The following is a 22,975-nucleotide window of genomic DNA, read 5'->3' on the forward strand; positions in this document are numbered from 1 at the left end:
ACAATATAGTGTGATCAGTGTTAAGGCAGAGAGGGCCAAGAGTTCTCTAAGAGCACTTGAGAGAGAGGTTTCAACTACGGAAAGAGGTGGAAGCGAGTCTTCATCCAGAAAGAGGATCAGGAAGGCATCAGATCTTGGTAGCACATCAAGGAGAAACAGCTTGAAGGAAAGGCAGCTGCAAGAAATTTGGAATGTCCCAGATATTTGGAAAGGAGACAAATTTTGTCAGTCTACAGGAGATGGCATCAGGGAAAAGAGAGCCGATACATGGAGGCAGACTTCAACCCAATATAGAAAAAAATAGAGAGGGAGAAGGAGAGTGTGCCAGCATCCCAACACTGGTACTTCAGATTCTGAACATCTTGTCTCTGAAGTATTGAAGGAGAGCCTGGCATTATGTTGGACTGGGGTGGGTAGGAGACATTCCGCTTTTGGTAAAAAGTTGGATTAGATGATTTCAAATGTGTACCTTTGAACTCCTAAAATTAATCTTCTATGGTTGACATTATAACTTTTTATAATATAAACTTTTTCACCACGTCTTTTCTAGTAACATGGCACATTTCTGCTTCAAAAAGAGCTTTCCTTGTGACCCCAAGATAATTTAATGCTATACAATATTGTGTCCCTGATTATGCTGCATTAACATTGGCTGAAATATGTGAAAAAGCCTTTTAGAAATCCTTACTAAGATCAAATATCTAATTCTTCTGTTTATCTTTCTTTTTCTCTCAATTTCAAGCTAATACGTAAAGGTAAGTACATCTATGTGCTGGAGGGTTACAGTACTCTTATTTGATGGAGAAGCTTAATCTCACAGATAATTATTTACATACTGAGGGTGGACACATAATTAATAAGGCACAAGAAACTCTTCTTTTTCTAACTCAAGTGCCTGTAGTCTGAACTAAGTTACACCCAACAACAAGATTTTACTTTAAGTGTGTGCTTATGCACAGTTTCTCATTCTTTCATTTTCTCTTTCTCTCTCAGACACATACACATCATACACATACAAATTCAATAAAATAAGGTAAACGTTAACCAGAGAAATGAAAAGACAGATGTGAATCATAACTATCTTTTCTAATACCCCTTCTCCAAATCAATAATATTTTTCTCAGTACAATTTTCCCTATAAAATGACAACAAATGGTTCTTACATGAGGCCTCTATGGCAAGCACCATGTCAAGCACAGAGTAAGTCCTCAATAAATTCAATTTCCTTTCTCTGATAAGAGATAAAATGCTTGATTTGGCAAAAGGGGGATAAGATCAACTGCAGAGAATAATTGTTTTCACTGGCTATGGTCATCTCTAATTCTGCTACATTTACAGATGTATCAGGAAGGTGGAGTTTCCATCAAAGTAGAATCATTTATTCAAGGCCATACATAGGAAACTGATATGTCCAGCTTCTAATCTGAAATTGTTATATAACATCTAACACTGTAACATGAAATTGTTCTATAATAAGATCATCTTTAGTCTGTGACCACAAATATCCTAACACCTGAGGTAGCCATGTTGAGAATAACAATGTAAGAGCATGGAAAATATATTATACGGAAGGGAAGGAAATACTCAGAACCCATTGTGAGCAATTACTTCCCTAATATTCTTAAGGACAGTGCCCCTCAGTGCTCATAAACTAGGTCTACTGTGACAGAGGTGAAAATGATTGCTTAGGGACTGCCAGACCATATCCAAGTGGCTCCTTCACAGCTTGTACAATCTCCAGGCCTGCACCAAAGAGGCAAATAAGATAGTCATAAGTGGAAGGGAGTTCAATTATTTGAACAGTCCCATGTGTATGTCCCACGGGTTTCTAGTAGATTTGAAAGTTGTTCTATTGTGAATTGATGCTCCAAGCAGCTAACCATGCAGAATGCCCTAAAACAGTCAGTAATAGTGGACCAAACAGGAGCAAATTTCTCAACATAACAGCAGTCACTGTGCTCAGTACAGAAAGCAAGCACTCAAAGTTTGGATTTCCTGTATTTTTTTGAGTGCAAAATTAACAGCGGTTATCTCACTATTCATAAACAACTCTGCTACATATAAACTTGTATGCAAAAGGGACCTACTATTCTCCTGAACTTTTACTAAATATGGGTCCATGTCCATTACACTTCAATCCACCATGCAGCAATAATATAGAACAGAGGGCTCGTGGAGTAATCAGACATCATGCAATGGAAAAATAAAATCTAGTGAGCTCAACGTGGAGGTGACCGTGCTAAGCTCCAGGTAAGCAAAACCAAAAAGCTAAGCTAGTTTCTATTTCCTATAAATGCCTGGCTGACCCAGCAAACCAAATTTAAATGCAGTCAATCAGTTATGGCCCTCTAACACCCTGGCTCCTTTGTGGCTGATTTCCTCATCCCTAAGCAAGCCACCTGTTCCCCACTTCGTCAGTCAATCAGAACAGTCCCCCCACTTGCTTCCGCATTCACCCTGTGGAGCTTTTGCTTTTCAGTCCTGAGTTCTGCTCCCTCCTACTTTCTCATGGGATGCTGCCGATTCATGAGTCACTTGATAAAACTGTGAGATCCTAAATTACACGAAAAGGTTTTCTTTTATCACAACAAATTCATTGAGGACTCTAAATTCATTGAGCACTATAGTTAATTTTTATATTTGCTTTTGCCCTGAATTAAACACTATCCTGTGGTATAACTCTAATTACAAAGAGTTATCCAAATGCCTATATGTATATACGTGTACATACATAAAATATTGCTGGTAAGTTCAAAATATAAATTTAGCTATACATCTTTATATCCAGCCTGGAGATCTGACTATAATCCACAGAAAGAATAAATAATAAACAAATAAATGTCATATTAATAAGAGGGACTCTCTAAGATTCATATACCCTCTCAAAGATAAAACAACATTTCATCTTTATCATAACGATAGTCCCCTGGCTTGGTGCTAATAAAAATGTCTAAAGAGAAGGTACAAATACATTATCACTAATATATGAATTTATATGTTTAATCTACAAGTTTGTATGTTTAATCTATGCTAAAAGTAAAGGGCACAACCAACAGCAGAAATTCATAAGCTTTGGTATCCATAAGTGCCACCTGGTAGAAGAGCCAAAACGAGATATTTAAGGGGACAAACCAATGTAAGCAGAGCTTCTAGTCACAAGAAATAGAAGCTGAAGCATGAAATTGTGTCCTTCTTTTTAAACACCACAGAATATGAATTTTAGAATTGAAAGGGACCATAAAGATCAATCCTAGGCATGGCAGGTGAGGCACCTTCAAATGTCTTCAGCAGTTGGTCAGGTAACATGAACTCTGGGGTAAAAGTTAGAAAATGCAGTGATGGGGTCTGTAGTAAAATGGAAGTGTGCAGTGCTCCAGCAAATAAAAACCCCAAATGAAAACACTGCTGTGGGCCAGAGTCAATGAGTGGACTGCCCAATTTCCAACCTGGATCAAGTCCAATTACATCGTTTACAGACAGAATCCCAGAAGCCCAGAGAGACAGTGCTAGACGTTACTTCAGTCATTCAGCGAATGTTTGAATGACTGCTATGCATCAGGTACATGTGGTGGGCAAAAGAGAATACCATGATCAGCGCAAGGCAAAAATGGCTTCTGTCCTCACACAGCTGCAGTCTAGAGGGGGAGAAGGCAAGTAAGCAAGCATTTTACAAAACTGTGCAGGTACCTGTGCCATGATGAAGAAGTTCAAGGTCCTGTGGTGACACTGAATGGGTCCTTAGGCATGATTATGTTAGTAGCACGAGTGAGAAGAGAAGGAACTAGATGAAAACTGCAGAGAAGGAAAGGAGCAGGGCTTTCCTGAACGCATCATTTGGGACTTGTATCCTGTGGACATTTTATTGCCAAGGCAGGGCATTCCTCTTCCTTCCATTATATTAATACTCTACAAACGTATTTATTTATAAAGAAGGCCCCTTCCTGGGAGCTCTAAAATTGTGTGGTTATGGAGTGATCTGAGTTCTCTACAGGGGAAAAGTACTGTATTAGATTTGGGGATTACAGCCCCTGTGTAGCTAGCTGATGCCTGCCTTCCTGGAGGAATGATCCAACAGGGGGGACATATGTTTATACCATGTTCATACTAGAGGATGAAACAGTGACAGCACAACCATCACTGCCAGAATGAGGCACAGAAATAAGAAATATAGCAGGATGTGACACATCATTTGGGAACAGTAACTGGAACATACCATTAGGAACCTCAACATTAATTTTTCAAGAATCATTATCTTTCTTCTAAAAGGACTTAAAAAAAACTCTTTTTTTTTAAATAAAAGTCTTCCCTCTACATAATGATGGTGTCTCCCATCCCCTCCCTGTATATAAAATATTAATATATTTGCAGCATTTGAAAGTAATTGAAAAACCCTTGATTAATTAGTGAGTTATTTTAATGCTTGGAATTGAAACAAATTAAACAACAAAGATTGACAGGAGGCAATTTTATCACTATTAGAAGATAAAATTTATTCCTGTGTAAGAGAAAAACATCTTAAAAAATGGAAAGCATGCATATGATATGCATATCCAGTGCTGTTCATATTGTAGGTTACATTTCATTTTATCTGAAATATTTAGACAGCAAGAAAGAAGATTCATTAAAATTTGTCTAGGCCAATTTTTCACAGACACACTAGTTCTGTAATCTAACAACATCATCGCCATCTAATACTGTCTCAGATGATATTCTAATTAGTTTACACATTAAATTTCATTTAGTCCTCACAACTCTAGTAGGCAGGTGCTACTGTTATTCCCATTTTATAGATGAGACTCTGAACACAGAGATGTGATGCAATTTGCCCAAAGACACACAGTTGGTAAGTGGTAGGGTCAGTATTCAAGCTACATGTGTGACCCCAGGGTGTCCGCTCTTGTCTTCTACTGAACAATTGTCCAAAATTTGATTTGGGATAGGATTAGGGGAGAATTTTCTAGGGAGAATGCCCTTCATGCACATTCAAGGCATTAGGCATCAGCTAAAATCTATCAAAAATAACAGGAGATTCATTCTGTCTTGGTGAAATTTCTAAATCAGGTCAAGGAAGGAAATGAAAGTTTTGTACTTTTACCTGCTCCAAGTTCAATGCTGGTGGTCGCTAGGAGGTAAGTGATCACTGAAAAATGGCTTTTCTGAATACTGCCCCTTTCTCCATGGCCTGACACTAGAAAAAATGGTTCCTACCTGCTGGTGAAGGTAGCCTAATCATGCAATAGAGGAAAAGGAATGCAAGTCTAAAAGAATGAGTGTTAAGACGTAAAATGTGAAAGTTAATCAGGCGATGGTTTCTTAGATGTGGCAGCAAAAACACAAGTGACAAAATAAAAAAAAACAGATAAATTGGACTTAATTATAATTAAAAACTACTATGTTTCAAAGGGCACCATCAAAAAAGTAAAATGACAACCTACAAAATGGGAGAAAATATTTGCAGATCATATATTTAATAGGGGACTTGTATCCAGAATATATAAAGAACACATAAGATTTAACAGTGAAAAAAAGCCAACAACCACACAACTAAAAAATTGGCAAAGGGTTCTCATAGACATTCCTCCACAGAAGACACACAAATGGCCAATAAGCACATGAAAAGGTGCACAATATTATTAGTAATTAGGGAAATGCAAATCAAAATAAAAAGATATGGCTTTTCTCCCACCAGCATGGTGAAAAAAAAAAAAGTAGAGAATAAAAAGTGTTAGAAACCTCAAACAGCTGATAGGACTGTAAAATGGTGCAGCTATCTTAGAAAACAGTTCGGCAATTCCTCAAAATACTGAACACAGTATTATCATATGAACCAGCAAATCCACTCCTAGATACATACACAAGAGAAGTGAAAACTTTATGTTCACACAAAAACTTATATAAGAATGTTCATGGCAGTTTCATTCATAACAGCCAGAAAGTAGAAACAATTCAAATTCCCATTAACTGATAAATGGATAAACAAGTATGGTATATCCATACAATGAAATACTATTCAGCACCGAAAAGGAACGAGATGCTGATCCATGCTACAACTTCGATGGACCTTGAAAGAATTATGCTGAGAGAAAGAAGCAAGTCACAAAGACCACATATCATATGATTCCATTTATATGAATGTCCTGAATAGGCAAATCTATAGAGATAAAAAGTAGATTAGTAGTTGCCCAGAGCTGGAGGTGAGAGGGGAGGAATGGAGAGTGATTCTGATGAGCAGAGAGTTTCTTCTTTCTAGGTGGTCAAAATGTCCTAAAGTAAGATCATGGTGATGGATGCACAATTCTGAATATACTCAATTATTAAAAATAATAACAAGCCTTCTTCAAACATTGACTCTGCAAAAAAAATCTTTATGTTTCTAAGTTCATTCTGAGCCTAGTATACAGAAATGTGAGCCCTCTTGACATCTTTGTTATTTTTCCATGAAAAGTTAACTTATTTTTAAAGGTCATGTACAAGCAACTAGAACTATTCATGTGCTAAGTGAGGAGAACATGGAGACAGAAAATCCATATCTAACCTATTGTGACTGTCAGGAGAAGTCTTGATCTTCCCCATGCCCTAAATCTGTGAAATAAGAACCAACATATCATGGAACTGAAATGAGGACACATTAGAATTCCCTGGGAAGTGAAAGGGTTGTCCTGGGGTAAATATGCCCTTGATTTCTCAGTCATTGATACGCTGTCAAAAACCTGCAGTCAGCTCACCTGAGTCAATCTGAACAAGGCATATATAATTTAAGAAGTCCCCTTCCCAGCAGTTAGTAAGGTCTTGGTATTCTATGTACTAGTAAACACTTAAGGTACCTATCTCCCAAATAAAGCCATAATATTCTCTCTATTTTACAGGCCTAGAACTCCCCTCCCACACTCTTTCCCAGATATGGTAAACCTTTGGTCCCTGATTTATCTACCTGCAGCTGGATCCTCAACCCAAACTCAATTTTAAAGACACCAACACTCTCCTTCTCTTATCATCCCTTTCCCAAAAGGACTGCGCATAAGGTTGAACCCTCAACTTCATGGATTTCTTTTCAGAATGAGACAGATCTCCATGACCACGACAGAGCTCTATCTGCTCATCACCACCATTTAGATATGCCTCCAAATTTAGAAGAATGCAAGCCAATCAAAGACCTGGAAGAGGCATTTTAAGGAAAATATCGCCTCTTGGGTAATGAAAAGGTGATTTCTAGTGTCAAAACTGCAACATGCATTCATCAGATCTTTGCTGGCTCTCAGTATCATTGATGATTGATTACATTTGCTCTGCTGTCATCTTGCCAAGATTTGCAAATATTTGAAGTTCCTCAAGAAGGTGTTGAATTATTCCTGCCAAAGTTGCAGTCTTGAAGGAGATATGCATTCATTTTGTGTGTAATGATACTGGACTGGACTGAATATATTGTTAGGCTTGGCCTGCTCATGAGTGAGACAGAAAAGCCACTCATTCCAATCAGCATAACCCTCAAAAAGCAAAGTCAAGGTAACACCAATCTAGGCTTGCTGAAAGTCATGGAAAATACATATTTCCTGATTGCTGGAATATGGCAGCATGTGTGAAATACTAAGGGAAGGCCATGCTTAAATTTATTAATGATAGTGCTTACCTCTCAGCGTGGTTATATCCAAGCACATAAGCAAAATTAAACTATCAATCACCTACTACTTAAGCAAACCCTATGACAATAATTCAGATATATAGATGTAAGGTTAAAAGAAGTTAAAGCATCTGGAAAGCAATTTGGAGTAATGGAAATTCCCTATAAAAAATTTCAGGGAGCAGAGATTTGAGACACAATGTCTATATTTAAAGAAAAGAACCGTATTCTACTTACTGGGTAAGCTTCAACCATCGACACCAGCCAGGAATTATGAACAAAAGATTGTCTTTAAACTGTCTTCATCTACATCCTTCATCCCTATAGGATCCTTAGGGCACATCTTCAGTCCTTCAATTCTTTCTTAGTGAAATTATTTTGTGTCTTCATAACCACTGTTTAAATATAGTTTGCCAATCCTTTCTCCATCAAGATGGAAAACATTAGAAACTGCATATGGGATTACAACCCTAATGTTACTATTGTGAGTTGAGTTTCCCTACATTCCAAGAGCTTTTAGCTAGAACTGAAACGCATGTGGTTATTCCTGATGAATTCTTGAGACCAGTTTGGCTCCTGGAAATTGAGGGCTCTGAATCATTCAAGAGAGTTTAATGTGTTTAAACTAAGATTGGCTCCATACCACTTTTCTAAATATATCACCCTTCTTAAATCCATGGAAAATACACAAACAAACTGGCATGTTGAATAGACTTTCTGCAATGGGGGGTTACCAGGTTTTATAAAGTCTGGCCTCAATTCCACCAAAGCATTCAGCTCTAGATTGTATACATTTTTTCATAGAAATGGATTTTGGAGCATTTACTAAAAGTATTTCAGGACAACTAAGGATATTTTTGGTGATTCCAATAAGATGATTAATGCATACTTAAAAACACACACACACACAGTTCTATTTTTGCTGGCTTCTCTATTGATTTAAAGCAAAGATTCTTAACCTAGAATTCATGTGGATGTCAGGGAGACTGGGATCCTTCAAAACAGTTTGCAGAATTTAGAATATTGCGTCTTAATACAACATTACATTTAGTTTGATTATAGAGGATTTTTTTTCCTTCAATATGTTAAGAACCATCGATTTGAGAGAAGAATATGAGAAAAAATTCGGCAGGAAGAGGAAAGTCCTTAAAGAAAATTATTTTTCTGGCAGGAGACATCCTCTCCTTGTTTCTTGTATCTCAGCATAGGGACAAACACTCTAAAGAATTTACACCAGCATAGCAGCTGCAAATTTGGATGTACTTAGCTTTAGTTTTACCATAACAATGATTGCTTAATATTATTTATGCAATACAAATAATGCATGTAGTTATTTATAAATTATCTGCAAAAGTAACTATTGACCCTGCGCCCTGTAGATATTTTAAAAATTTCTACAAATACCTAACTATTGACCCTGTGCCCATCTCTTAAGAATTAGGTTATGGTTCTCTATATGAAGGTTTCCAGAAGACAAGGAAAGATAATAAATTTTATTATAAAAATTAATGTCATTCAGGGAGAGTTCATAAAACTAGAGGAGTGACTAGGTGCAGGAGCAGTGTGATTCTAAGAGAACCTCAGAGAAGAGAAGAAATAAATCATTCAGGACTTAGTCACTGCTTCCATATGCACAGTCATTTTCCTGTAACTGATACAAATGTCCCTGGGAGAAATACAAGATGTCAGAAGTATTTGTGACTGACCTATACTCTACTAGCAATTATTCAAAGGTCAGCCAGAGGAAAGAAACACACCACCCTCTGCTATTTATAAGGAAGCAGTTAGAAAGAGGGAAATAAATAATGACTTCTTTCCATTTGGTATCATATATGAAGACTGTGTGATGTTTTCTTAAATGTCTACTTTGATGTAAGCATAATTTTCTTAAGCATACTAGGCACAGACAAAATTATGGCTGAAGAAAAAAACATCCTCCATTATGTTTAAAGAGGCTACTACAGAAATGAAGCCCACAAAAAAACAGGGGTTCTCACATAGTCTTGTGATATATATATATATAAAGTCCTGTGATTCTAGCACTCACATATATTCATTTTTCATGTAAATTATTAATGCCTCCATACTATATACATTTATATAAAATAAAAGCTCCCTCTAGTGGCTAGAGAATTACCATTTTTAGCTTTATTTTATATTTGAATAGGTTTTCCCCCACAAATTTAATTACCTATTATTAGCAATCGTCAAAATGTTGGTCTAAGAACCTTTTATTGACGTAGGTTATCACTATCATTCTTTTCCATAATATATATTAAAACTGAGAAATTTAAAACATTTGATTAACTCATTTAAAAATAACAAAATAAGGCCATTACTGGTTAGCATAAATAACATTTTATAAAAAATAAGTGTATTTTCAAAATGAAAAAAATTGCAAGAAGATATGCACTGTTTTTCACTTTTGAAAATCTCTATAATACATTTTATAAAAATCTCATTATAGAGATTAAGTTCACTGAATACAAGATAGCTAGATTCTCATAAATGCTTCTGCATTCAAATTGTTGTGATATGTTGTTTTGATTGGTGTATTTAAAGGAAATTTTGGCTCACACAGATATGAAAGTGGAAAAGGAAAAGGTATTGTAATGGTCTTTTCAGATAATTGTGGGTATTTTACTTTGATATTACACCAAAACTTGACAAGTAGAAGTTTCTTAAAGGACAGTTGCAATGTGCAATCTGAAACCATATAATGAACTTTTGTATTCTGATACATTATAATCCATTAGTTTCTCTTGCATTTGGAATGGATCTTTTGCCAAGTGTAATTTTTAATATCATGCATTAGTCATCTGGAAAATATTGCACTGAGTTCTGCAGATCTTCCAAAGGTTGACACATTTCATTATCAAAAAAATTACAATTCTTAATGTTATCACTATCTCATCATAAAAGCCTTTCCATATTGGAAAGCTATCAAGCTAACAGTGGCAGATCCAAGTTTTCTAATACTTTTGCTTGAACGCTCAAATTTTATCACTGGCAAAAGATATTGTCAGTTGTTTTCCTTGAAGTGACAGGTTCATTTCATTTGTTTTTGAGAAAATGTTTATGAAATATCTAAGTATGAAGAACTGTAGTTTGCTATTCTTTCAAGTAAATAATGTGTTCCTTGAAAAAAAGCAGCTAATTTAGTTCATAATTAAATAATCCTCTTGTGTTTTTCCTCAAGACAAATCCTTGTGCTTTCATTTGCAGCAGAGTGCTTTACGTGTACTTCCCATTTCATCACACAGAATATTTAAAAGCTGTACTCAAGGTTGGAAATTCACTACAATTTTTACTGCTTCATCAAGGATATTCCTAAGTAAAACTGCCTCCACCACCGCCTCCACACCTTCCTTCTCTTAACATGAGCCCATGTCAGCGAAAAATACAATTGATTTGGTGCCACTGCTTGGTTGGTGCCAAGGCCCCAGCAGTTTTATTCACCACTGGTGAATATTTCTGTACCATCAGTGCAAATATCAGCACAGTAAAAAGGGAAAATAACATCTTTGTCTTATTAAGAAAATATTTTTTTACCTCATGGACCTCCTGACAGTGCCCTGAGGATGCTGATGTTCACAGACCCCCACCTTGGAGAACTTAGGGTTTACATGGTACGAGAGCAGAGAGAACAGCTGCTTGGCTTGCTGGATTAATTCATAAACACTTAGGCTTCAAAAGGGCAACTGATTTGCTCAAGGCCACACAGTTCTTGGGCAATTCCCATTGCATTCTAAGAAAGTGCTTCAGATTCTGAGATCTTAAACAGCACCCATTTTCCCACAATCAGAAAATGTTCAGTGACCCCTCTGTTCTCTTTAAGGACCCAAGTTTCATTTTAGCATTTTTCCCTTTTGATTCATTCGAGGACTTTAAAAGGTAAAACTTCTGTCAGGAAAAAGATGGGGCTGAAGTAGAATCAAGATTCTTCTCATGAGATTATAAATAGTATATAATTTCTACATAGAATATCTCTGGGGCCAATCTCATATTATCATATTGCTGCAACATATGCGTTTTTATGCCTGATGTTGATGTTTACAATAATTCTTCAACAGATGAGTGATGTGTTTCCATACTCTAGCTGTGAATTGTTGTCCATCATCAATGTGATAGACTAAAAATATTCACAACATTTTGCAGGTTAGGGGGGAAAAAAAGGAGACAAATATGGAACGCTCCACCAGCTACAGGTGCAGTTGCTATAAAAATAGTTATATGGGAGAGATTCTATTTGAGTCTCCAAGTTAAATGAAAGGAATCCAATATGTTTAATAAGCTGAATGAGAAATCTGGGTAACCCTACCTTTTCCTGATTTAGCTAGAACTCTCAAACTTGAGAGAAGCCCCAGATGCTAACTACCTACTCCCTACTAAAGGAACACACATTAGGATCTAGGACTGCTTCTTGAGTCCATCTCAACGTCTTCTTATTCCTCCTGAAACTCTGTTCTAACTACCAGAGTACGGCGGTAGCCACAACAAGTGGAGGCTCATGGGGAAACAGGCATGACAATCACAGTAGCAAGAGCTGTGCAAACATTTTATTAAGTTCCTGTCAAGCAAGGACTCTGGATTAGAGACAATGTGGCAGAGCTTCCTTAATCATTCAGAAAAAGGTCCAAAGCCTCCTGTCATCAAACTGCAGTTTCCAGACTTTGTGGGCACTGAGTGGAAAGTCCAGGCTTTTATTACTAAACCTTTATAATACTTTAGTGGGTGAGAGTACCCAGGGTAGGTTTGCTCTGGGTGATTAGCATATTATTCTAGTGGTTGAAGAATCTAAGAAACATCTCTGTTTTGTGAGATCAACACAGGATGTACATTGCAAGTATAGCACAAGTACCTTCATGTTTTTTCACATGATAATTGATTGAAAATTATATAGGGATCTTGAAGAACTATGATAAAATCCTATTTATTAGAAAAAACTCTACAATTTTTTTTTTTTTTTTTTTTTTTTTTGCATGGGTAGGCAACAGGAATTGAACCCAGGTCTCTGGAATGGCAGGTGAGGACTCTGCCTGCTGAGCCACTGTAGCATGCCTTAAGAATTTTATTTTTGTATGAAAATTTAATATACAAACTAGGATAAAAATTGGATTCACTGATGTTGGTCTAAAATAAGTTTTTGGGGAAGAGTGATAAAAATTAATTTTTGTATTGAAGCCTGTGTAAAGCAAGGCAGAACATGGGCATTTTCTACTTTGACTTATCTCTATGTAAGGTATGAGGTAGAAAAAATTTGCATTTAAATCTGAAAAGCAGTTGAACTGGCATTTACTAGTGAGAGATGATTTGCTTTCTTTTAAATAGATAATAAAATATTGATAGCAACACATCCAAGAAAATTTGGAATGCTGCCATTTTAATTAATAACAATGCGAGGTGAATTCAAATTTATTCTGAAAGATAGCCTTATTTACCATTTTCTTACTGATTTTTAGTGAAAATAATTTGGGGGTTGGCTTTTATTATGTCAATATAACATTATTACTTGAATTTAATTTACAAGTTAATTATTATTCAATTTGCAGATTGATACAGTCAACATTTTAATAGGTTGAGTCATATAATGAATGCTTAGAAATAACTGCTTTGGAAAGCAGGTAAAAAAACAAATTAACTTGAAAAGAAAATTCAGAATTTATAATAATAGAAATATTATAAATATTATAATATCATAAACTTCGTATAAATAGAAATAACAGAAAATAGAATTTTCTTTTATGAGTGAGACAGATAATATGGTCATAGGTAAAAGCTTATTAAATTTTTTTAATTGAAAATTTACATACTAACCAGTATAGGAATATTTTAGGAGAAAATTGAATGTGTTAAAGTCCTCTTTAGAACATGAGGTTCTGAAACTTAATATTCTTGTCTCCTGTTGGATTCACCTGCATAGCAGGAAACAGCTAAATTTAACACTATCTAGATGGCTTACTGCACATTTAAATATAAGTATGGAGAAAAATGGCTCTTTCGCAGCAGGCTAAGGCTACAGCCCTGTGCAACGTCTCCTACCCTCTGACATGGCCCAGCACTCGGTTCCAGGAGGAGGCAAGGCCCAGGTAAGGCAGGTGAGTGAAAAGCAGGTGGTGAGGTGATTCTCCTGATGGCTCCCATAAGCCAGCAAATCCCGAAATGTACATAGAAATGCTCTCGTTTTCCAGGGCGCTGAGCCATAGCCATTCTTCATGCTCAGGTGTTCTCATAGTGGGCAGGGGTGAGACAGATGGACGGTCTTTCTTTCAGGCTAGGAACAGGTTAACCAGCAACTGGGGGACAAAAATGAGATCCTACCCCACAGCAGAGTGAGCAACCCACTCGCCTGGGTGTGGTTCACAACCCAGGGTGCAGGGACCCACCCTGAGAGACTCCCATTCAGAAGAGGTAGGGTCCAAGGAGGTTGTCCTTTTACAAGTATCCCAGGTCGTTTCTTTGACCACACTTTAAGAAATCCTTCTAAAAGTATACACAAGTACCAGGGAAGATGAAGTCCCTAAAAGAGTGGTATGCCTAAAATAATGGAAAATCATAACATGCTTAAAGTGCAAACAGAATTTCCAGAACAAAGATTTAAGCAGTAATAGGTGAAACTTTAACGATTTGAGTGACATCAATAAACTTCTTCTAAAATATTATTGAGTAATAAATTAAGCAGTAGTAATCGCAGGTCAAAAATATTAAAATACACTTTTGTGTTAGATATTTCCTTCTTTTTATATGAGGAATAAAACACCGAAAAATAAAGTTTTCTATTAGTTTTCTTTGGGCCAAGATCATTTCATATTTTGAGCAAGGTATTAACTTTGCACTACACATTGCCTACCAGGGCTCTTTTCCAATTTCTATTTCAAAATACAAAGTATATTTAAAAGGAGAGCTGTCTATTTATTTATACTTTTGAATGTGCCTTCACCAAGGTCTTAAGGTAATGTGCAAAGAACAAGATCTATGAGTCATTGCAAGAGGGCAATGAATTTGCTTCTTCTCATGTAATACATTGCTCAAGGAAATAATGAGTCTATGACAGGGAAAAAATTATGGTTAGAGTATCTACAGAGGACTCAGATTCAAATCCAAATTAAAATTCTCATATCTGAAATAACTTCATGTTTTAAATTCACCTGTAGGTTGCAAACTCCCTGAAGGTGCCCAGGATAACATTTCAATAGCTACTCAATAAAATGAATGAAAAATCCATCTTTAAGAAATACTAATGGCCAGGGAATGGCAGTTTCCAAGTCTGGGACCCTAGATTTTTTTTTTTTCCTGTGGAATAAATCAAATAATGAAGCTTATCTATAATTTACTGAAGGACTCTGGAGTAAGAAACTTCTCCTAAAATGGCATTTTAAGCTTTCAAATTAAACTTGTATTGTAAAAGGCAGAAACTTTAAAAATGCCTTTTGAGAAACAGGCAATTTTTTTTAATCACCAGAAGATTTTGTTCTGTTCCTAGGCACCCAGGAAATCTATTTTTCTCAGTTTCCTTGAATCTAGATAGGGTCATGTGCACAATAAATTATTGTTGTTGAATTAATGATAAGATTATTCTCCCGCAATTTTCAATGATAGGAAAATTCGATGGAATGCGCCATCTATTTCTGCATATATAAACCCATTTTAGGCCTCAAAATCTCCTGGAAAAATACAGCTTGGCAATGTCCTGATTTACTTAAAGATTGTAAACGTTCCAATAGGTTGGATATGCTGATACACTCAAAGTCATCAAGATGAAATGTTCAGGCTCAAAAATAAACTAATTAAACAAAGAAACAGAACCACCCATTTTATCCATTGATACAAACACTGCCATTTAGAACAATCAGACAAGAACGCAAAATTATATATAGTAGGCTGTTTATTCCAGAACAGTTTATAAGGACAAATTTAAAATTAAAACAAAACAACAAAGACCTTTATATGTTCATGACCAGGGAAAGGGTGAACCAAAATGTATAACTCTCACACTATAAAGTCCTATACAATTCTAATCTTCATTTACTAATAAAGAAAGAGATTTTTTAAGAAAAAGCATTATATTTAGAATATATTTCCAATATGACATTTGTGACTATATATCTGGAAGAACATACACCAATACACTAAGTATGCTTACTTCTGAGTGGAAGGATTATGGTTGATTTAAATTACTCTCTGTTTTTCTATAATTTCTCAGTTTCTTTGTAAATAAGTATATGCTACTGTTTTAAAATCTTTAAAAATAAAGCTATTTTTAAAATAGCAACCATTTAAAAGGGAAACTTCACACAAAATATTTATAACCAAATCAGTGCATGATTTAGTAGGTATTTTATTATTTTAAGTCATCTTATATTCAAGCTAAAATTTAGCTTTGAGAGTTTGAAGCATCTCAACATTGCCACCTAGTAATGTCTTCCATTAGGTCTGCTAATTTTACATTCACCTTTTCAGTTCCTCTAGATGAATTTGGGCCAAACCAATATTTAGACTAATACTAAAAGCCCAAGGAAGTTAATATATTTGCAAACTAACAGTATCTAATGCAATTTCTGGCCAAAATCTAAGAATAACAATGGGAAAGAGTTTCAAATTAAAAAAAACAAAAGAAAGAAAAAACTAGTGTAATCTACTTTAAAGTTAAAAATAGATGCTTGTCTTTTCAACAAATTGTTCTAGAACAACTGGATATACAATTGAAAAAAATAAAAATAAACCTTGACCAGAATTCACATCCCATATAAAATACTCTGAAATGGATGATAGACCTAAATATTAAAGCTAAAAACATATAATGTCTAGAGTAAAATAGGAGCTTCTTGAAATAGGCAAATATTTCTTAGCCAGGATACAATAATTATAGAATTTAAAAGAAAAGCCTGTTAAATTGGACTTCCATCAAAATTATAATTTCTGGTCTTCAAAAGATACCATTAAGAAACGCCAAACCATAGACTCAGAGAAAATATTTCCAAACATGTAATGACGAAAGATCTATATCAAGAAGAAAAAAACTGAATAAGAAGAAAATTAACCCAATAAAAATGGCCAGAAGAACTGAACTGATACTTTATCAAAGAAGATATATATGTGGCTATTTTTAGTTTGCTAAAGATGCCAGAATGCAACACACTAGAGATGGAGCTGCTTTAAATAAGGGGATTTATTTAGTTGCAAATGCATGGTTCTTCAGAGGAAAGGCAGCTAGCTTTCATCTGCATTTCCCTGTAACATAGGAAAGCACAAAATGAGGTCTGCTGGCCTTTTCTCTTGGCTTCTGGGTTCCAACGGCTATCCCTGGGCATGTTCTTTCTGCATCTCCAGACATCTGGGCTGAGCTGCAGTGCTGAGATGAGGTATGCTGAGCAGCTGAGTTCTCTTCTGACCTCTCTCTTTTCAGCCTCCAGCTAATTAAATTAAACCTCACCCATTGTGGAAGGCACACCCTTAGTCAATCACAAATGTAATCAGCCATAGATGAATTTCACATACTGATGATTAAGTCCACAGCAACAGAAAAACAGAACATCATCACCTGGGCTAGCTGACACCTGAACCTCACTACCACCGTGGAAAATAAGCACATGAAAAGACACTACACATCAGTCATCTTGGAAATAAAACGAACTCATAGCGAGAGACCATTTTACAGTCACTAGCAGGATGAACTAAAACAGATAAGAAAAGAAAGGAAAGGAAACCCTTCAGGACACACACACATACACATACACATACACATACACACACCTCACCCGAACAAAAAACTGGCAAGACCAAATGCTGGTGAGGCTATGGAACAACTGAAACTCTGATACATTTCTGGCATGAGTGTCATCATGTTGGAAGCAGCTTAGCAGTTTCTTATCAAGTTAAATACACACTGACCATGGGATCCAAACAATATCAGTTCTGGGATTCAACCATGATAAATAAAAACATGTTCACAAAAAAGATTTGTAAAAGAATGTTGCTAGCAGCTTTATTCATAATCATCCTAAACTGGAAACCACCCAAAGGTCCAATAACAGGTGAATGGATAAACAATTGCCTTACAACAGAATATTACTCAGCAATAAAAATAAATGAACTATTGGGGTGCACAGATGGTTCAGTGGTAAAATGCTAGCCTTACAAGAGGGAGACCCAGGTTTGATTCCTGGACCATGCATCCATCCCCCCCCACACACACAAAAAAAGAACTATTGATACACTCAGCAACCTGGATGAATCTCAAAAATATTACGTAGAGCAAATATACACTGTTGTATTTCATTTATATGAAGCTCTAGAACAGGCAAAACTAATCAATAGTGATAGAGATCAGATCAGTAGTTTACTTTGGCAGAAGGTGGAGGGGTTTGTCGCGAAGTTACATAAAGAAACTTTATGGGAAGATGCAAAACAGTTCAATATCTTGATTGTGGTGGTGGCTAAACAGGTATACAGATATGTCAAAACTCATCAAAATGTACAACTAAAATGTATGTTTTATTGTATGTAAATTACACATCAATCAAATCATTAAAAATAGATGCTTGTTGCTATGGAAAACAGTTTGGCGGTACCTCAAAAAGTTAAAAACAAACTTACCACATGACCCGATAGTTCCACTCCTAGACATTGTGCTGGTTTGAAAGGATTCTGCACTCTAGAAAAGTCATGTTTTAATCCTGAGCCATCTTGTGGAGGCAGCTGTTTCTTCTAATCCCTATTCAGTAGGTTGGAAACTTCATTAGATTGTCTTCATGGAGATGTGACACACTAAATTGTGGGTAATAACCTTTGATTAGAGGGAGATGTGACTCCACCCATTCCAGGTGGGTCTTGATTAATTTATTGGAATCCTTTAAAAGAGGAAACATTTTGGCGCTAGCACTCAGAGTCACGAGAACCACAGAGCCCACACAGCCAGAAACCTTTGGAGATGAAACTATGCCCCCAGGGGAGCTTCATGAAGCAAGAAGCCTGGAGAGAAAGCTAGCAGATGTCACCATGTTCTCCATGTGCCTTTCCAGTCGAGAGAGAAATCCTGAACTTCATTGGCCTTCCTGAACCATGGTATCTTTCCCTGGATGCCTTAGATTGGACATTTCTATAGCCTTGCCTTAATTTGGACATTTTTCACAGCCTTAGAACTGTAAACTTGCAATTTGTTAAATTCCCCTTCTTAAAAGCTGCTCTGTTTCTGTTATATTGCACTCTGGCAGCTTCCAAACTAGAACAGAACTATACCCCCAAAGAACTGAAAGCAGGGACTCAAACAGAAACCTGTACACCAATGTTCATCACAGCATTACTCAGATTAGCCTAAAAGTGGAAACAACCCAAGTGTCCACTGACAGATGACTGGATAAACAAAATGTGGTGCATACATAAAATGGAATATCAATCAGTCATAAAACGGAGTGAAATTCTACTCCATGATGTAACATGGATAAACCTTGAAAACATTATGCTAAGTGAAGTAAGCCAGATACAAAAATACAAATACAAAAAGACAAATATAATTCTACTTCTATGAAACAGAGTGAACAAATTTATGGAGGTAGAAAGGAGATTAGAGGCTACCAGGAGCTGGAGCATGGGGGAAAGATGTGGAGTTATTGCATAATTGGTACAGAGTTTCTTCATGGATGATGAAAAAATTTTGGTAATAGATGGTGGTGATGGTAGTGCAACATTGTAAAAGTAATTAATGTTTCTGAATTGAACCCTTACAAATGATTAAAATGATAAATTTTATGTTATTTCTATGTTGTCACAATTAAAAAAAAAAAGATGCTTGGACATGGTGATTAGAAGTAAGGGAATTCCCCAAGACTAGAGGTTCTCAATTTTGCATCCAACCACCTGGACACTCATATAAATGATTGGTGGCTGCCACCCCAAGTTTCCCATTTAGTAACTTTGGGCTGAGGCTTAGGAATTTGCATTTCTAACAAGTTTTCAGATGATCCTGACGTTGCTGCTGCAGGTACCACAGTTTGAGAACCTCTGCCTTACAGGTAGACAAAAATGATTCCAAAATTGAGAAACTGCATAGAGCTATTTAAATTGTCTTACAGATTGCCTTGCTCTAGTTTGATACAAGAGCAGTTTTTAAACCTGAAATCCATATATATGCTCATCAGTTTAACGGGAGTGAAAATGAATGATTTGAGCAATTTTCTGAAAAAATAAAAGTAGGCTTTTTATTGGCTTCACGGGTTCAGGGACTCCCTGGAAATGCATAAAGAGAACTGGCAAATCCTCTGCAATTAAGTTCAATGTTTCTGTGTGTGCAGACTTTTTTTTTTTCTTTCCTGGAGAGAAGGCCAAGTTTTCATCAAATTTTCAAGTGAGTATGATCAAAAAAGATTAAGAAGTACTAAAGAAATTCTGAGTGTCTCTTCAGGTTTTTAATCTTCATTTACAAGTGTTTTCTCCATAGCTAAATGGTAGGTGCACATGAAAACTTGAAACTCTATATTTTGTTTATGCTGGCACTCAAAAGTTTTAGATTTATGATTTGGCATAGATATTATGTAGGTCACTAACTAAAAAAGAATGACTAAGTGCCCCTTACAAAGAGGAGCAAGTAAAGGAAGAAGAGCTCCTGAGAGTTGCAAGATATTCTAGAAGTATAATTTTTTTCAAATTAGATATCTTTAATTTTATGTTTTAAGACCACCACCTTCTCCCACTATTCCTGGTTCTAATATAGTTAAAACAACAAATATTAATGCAAAATTAATAACTATACTATGTGGCTCTGGACAACTTATGAACAATAGGGCATTTGTGGATGTGAGAACATTTTTAACCATGTATATACATTTTCAGTGTAGAATATGTAAACATTGTGAATGGATAGAATTATATCAACCCTATTTTAGCATTACGTATAAACATTTTGATGGAATGCCATACATAAGGACATGGCAAACCTCTTTATTTATTGTCCACTACAGTTTCTCTTTATTCCTTACAAAAATAAGAGATGTGTTCTCAGTCTCCTGGTTTTTCGGGTCCGTATTCTAAGGTATTTAGGTGGTCATTTTAGTTTCTCAACAAACTACTATAAATCTGTTACATTAAGTTATTTTCATAAAATAGAAAAAAATCTGTAATTAATTTATATATATACATATATTAGTTGTATATATATACAACTAATATATATGTGTGTATATATATATATACAACTATAGAAAAAATAGAGAAAAATCTACAACTAATATATATATATATATATATATATAGCAGTTCACCAGCAGTAGTCTCAGTACACAGATTTAGTATCCACACTTTATAACAGATATGTCAAAAGGCTTCTAGAAGAAGTCTTCATGCGGTCTACCGACAATGTTTCGTGATTTAGAGGTGCATAGAAAACATTCTGCTTGTAAAATATTATGGCTGTTACTAATGCTTTTGTGCTCTTCTGTTGTATAAAGTCTCTATGACTTTTCTATTTCTGCGTGCTTTTTCAACAGGTTATATACTTATGGGTTTTCTTTGGCTGGATATTGCATGCATGCTTAACTCTTTAGGAGATGAATCATCTCTTATCTGAACTTTGTTTTTTCTTCCATTTTTAAATCTTTGCATAAAATCACCTTGCAATGTGATGTTCTTTTCTCTCTCTTCTTGTCTGAGCTGTTGCTAACAGCTTTTAATTTGGGAAGCCTATCTCTGAGTTTACTGCGCCTCACTGCTTTCAGCTCAATTGTTTCTCTAGCCAGCAGAGCATTTCATTTCTCCTGAAGGTCACACAGGCTGCCAAGGCTTTGAAAACATACCATCTTTTCATTCATGCTGCAGTCTACCCCGGCAGTGCCATTAAGAGAAACAGAACCAGACATGTGACTTTGTCGATCAACAATTATTGAATTTACCATAATGTCAAGTGAATCAGGCCATCAGTGACCAAGGATTTGCCAGAACCCCACCTTCTTTCAAGGCAATAGAAATTATTTTTGAATTTTAGTAGTTGGCCTGTGTACAGATAGTTATTTGTATAAATTATACCATAATGTCATCTGCCTTTTACTCTTCCAACCTTATCACTACTGGTTGCAATAAACCAACGATGCAAGAAGCTGCCCCGATGTAAGGGACGCTCATAAACAAGCACCACATCGGCCATCTGTTGGAGGAGGGATGGCAGGAAATGTAATATGTGCCTGGATCACATCCAGTATTGTTTATTCTGTCACATATCAGATGAGCACTGAAATCAAATTGATGATTTTTTTAATTCCAAGGGGACCAGAAGCAGAGAGCAGAGGAGGGAGGTGATTCCAGATAGATCCAAAGTATTTAAGTGGCAGTTTGGTTCGAAAGGCAAAAATAAGTAAATAAATAAACAAATGCAGACGATCTCAAATGAAGAGTAACTCACATTTTGCATGCCAAATATTGATATTATTGGGCTAACAGAAATTCACGGTAAATATTACTTCTGTGTTCTATAGTGAATGCTACTGGAAAAATAAAGCTCTCCTGAATGAACAACCTCATTGCTACTTTTTAATCAGCAGCACAAATTATTTCGAAGATTTTAAGTCAAAACCAATTTTTGCTATATTTTAGATAAAAGTGTTTTAGATTATCCAATATGCCAGTGTTTTAGATTCGCTTATTAGACAGGGACAAGACTGAGAATCTTGAGGCTGTTTTTTTTTCTTTTTTGAAGACGTTCTGGAGCGATGAATTTGTTGAATAGCAGTTTCACAGTTACTTTTGGAAATCAGACAATATTTTTCTTTTCAAAGGAAGTTATTTCAGCTCGTTTTAATGGAAAACCCACTGAATTTTGATCCAAAGATCTGGTTGGCGTGTTGGATTTTCCAATTATTTAGTGAGGTGACTTTGAGCAAGTAATTTAATTTCCCTGATTCTTGGTTTCTTTAAAATGTAAAAATGCCAAGTGGGGAATTTATGTCCAACATCTCTGCAGAAGCTAAGCCATCATAAAGATGCAAATAATTTTACTTTCAGTTTGCTAAAATATACATGTCAATCTTGGAGGAAATGCCCTTGGGATTTGTCATGTTCTCATATAGAAGTGCCCTTTCCCTCCAAGAAACTCCCCTTTCTGCATTAACCAGAAAGGGCAACCTTTAACACACTTTAGTAACCTGGAACATATTTCTGGTTATATAGTTTCCTTAAGAATGAAAGTGCTAACTTAGATGCAAGTAAATTCCATAATAGTTAAGTTCTATAACTTAGAGTTTGAATTCTAATAAACATATATTTGAATAGTATATTGTGGTGTTCTTTTTATTATTCCAGAGAAAGGCATTTCCTGCCTCCACCTGTTTATTTAGCAGATATTCACTGAGTACCAATGGAGGTAGCTATGGT

Source organism: Tamandua tetradactyla, chromosome 5 (assembly GCF_023851605.1).
Source record: "Tamandua tetradactyla isolate mTamTet1 chromosome 5, mTamTet1.pri, whole genome shotgun sequence".
In the NCBI taxonomy this organism is placed as follows: domain Eukaryota; kingdom Metazoa; phylum Chordata; class Mammalia; order Pilosa; family Myrmecophagidae; genus Tamandua; species Tamandua tetradactyla.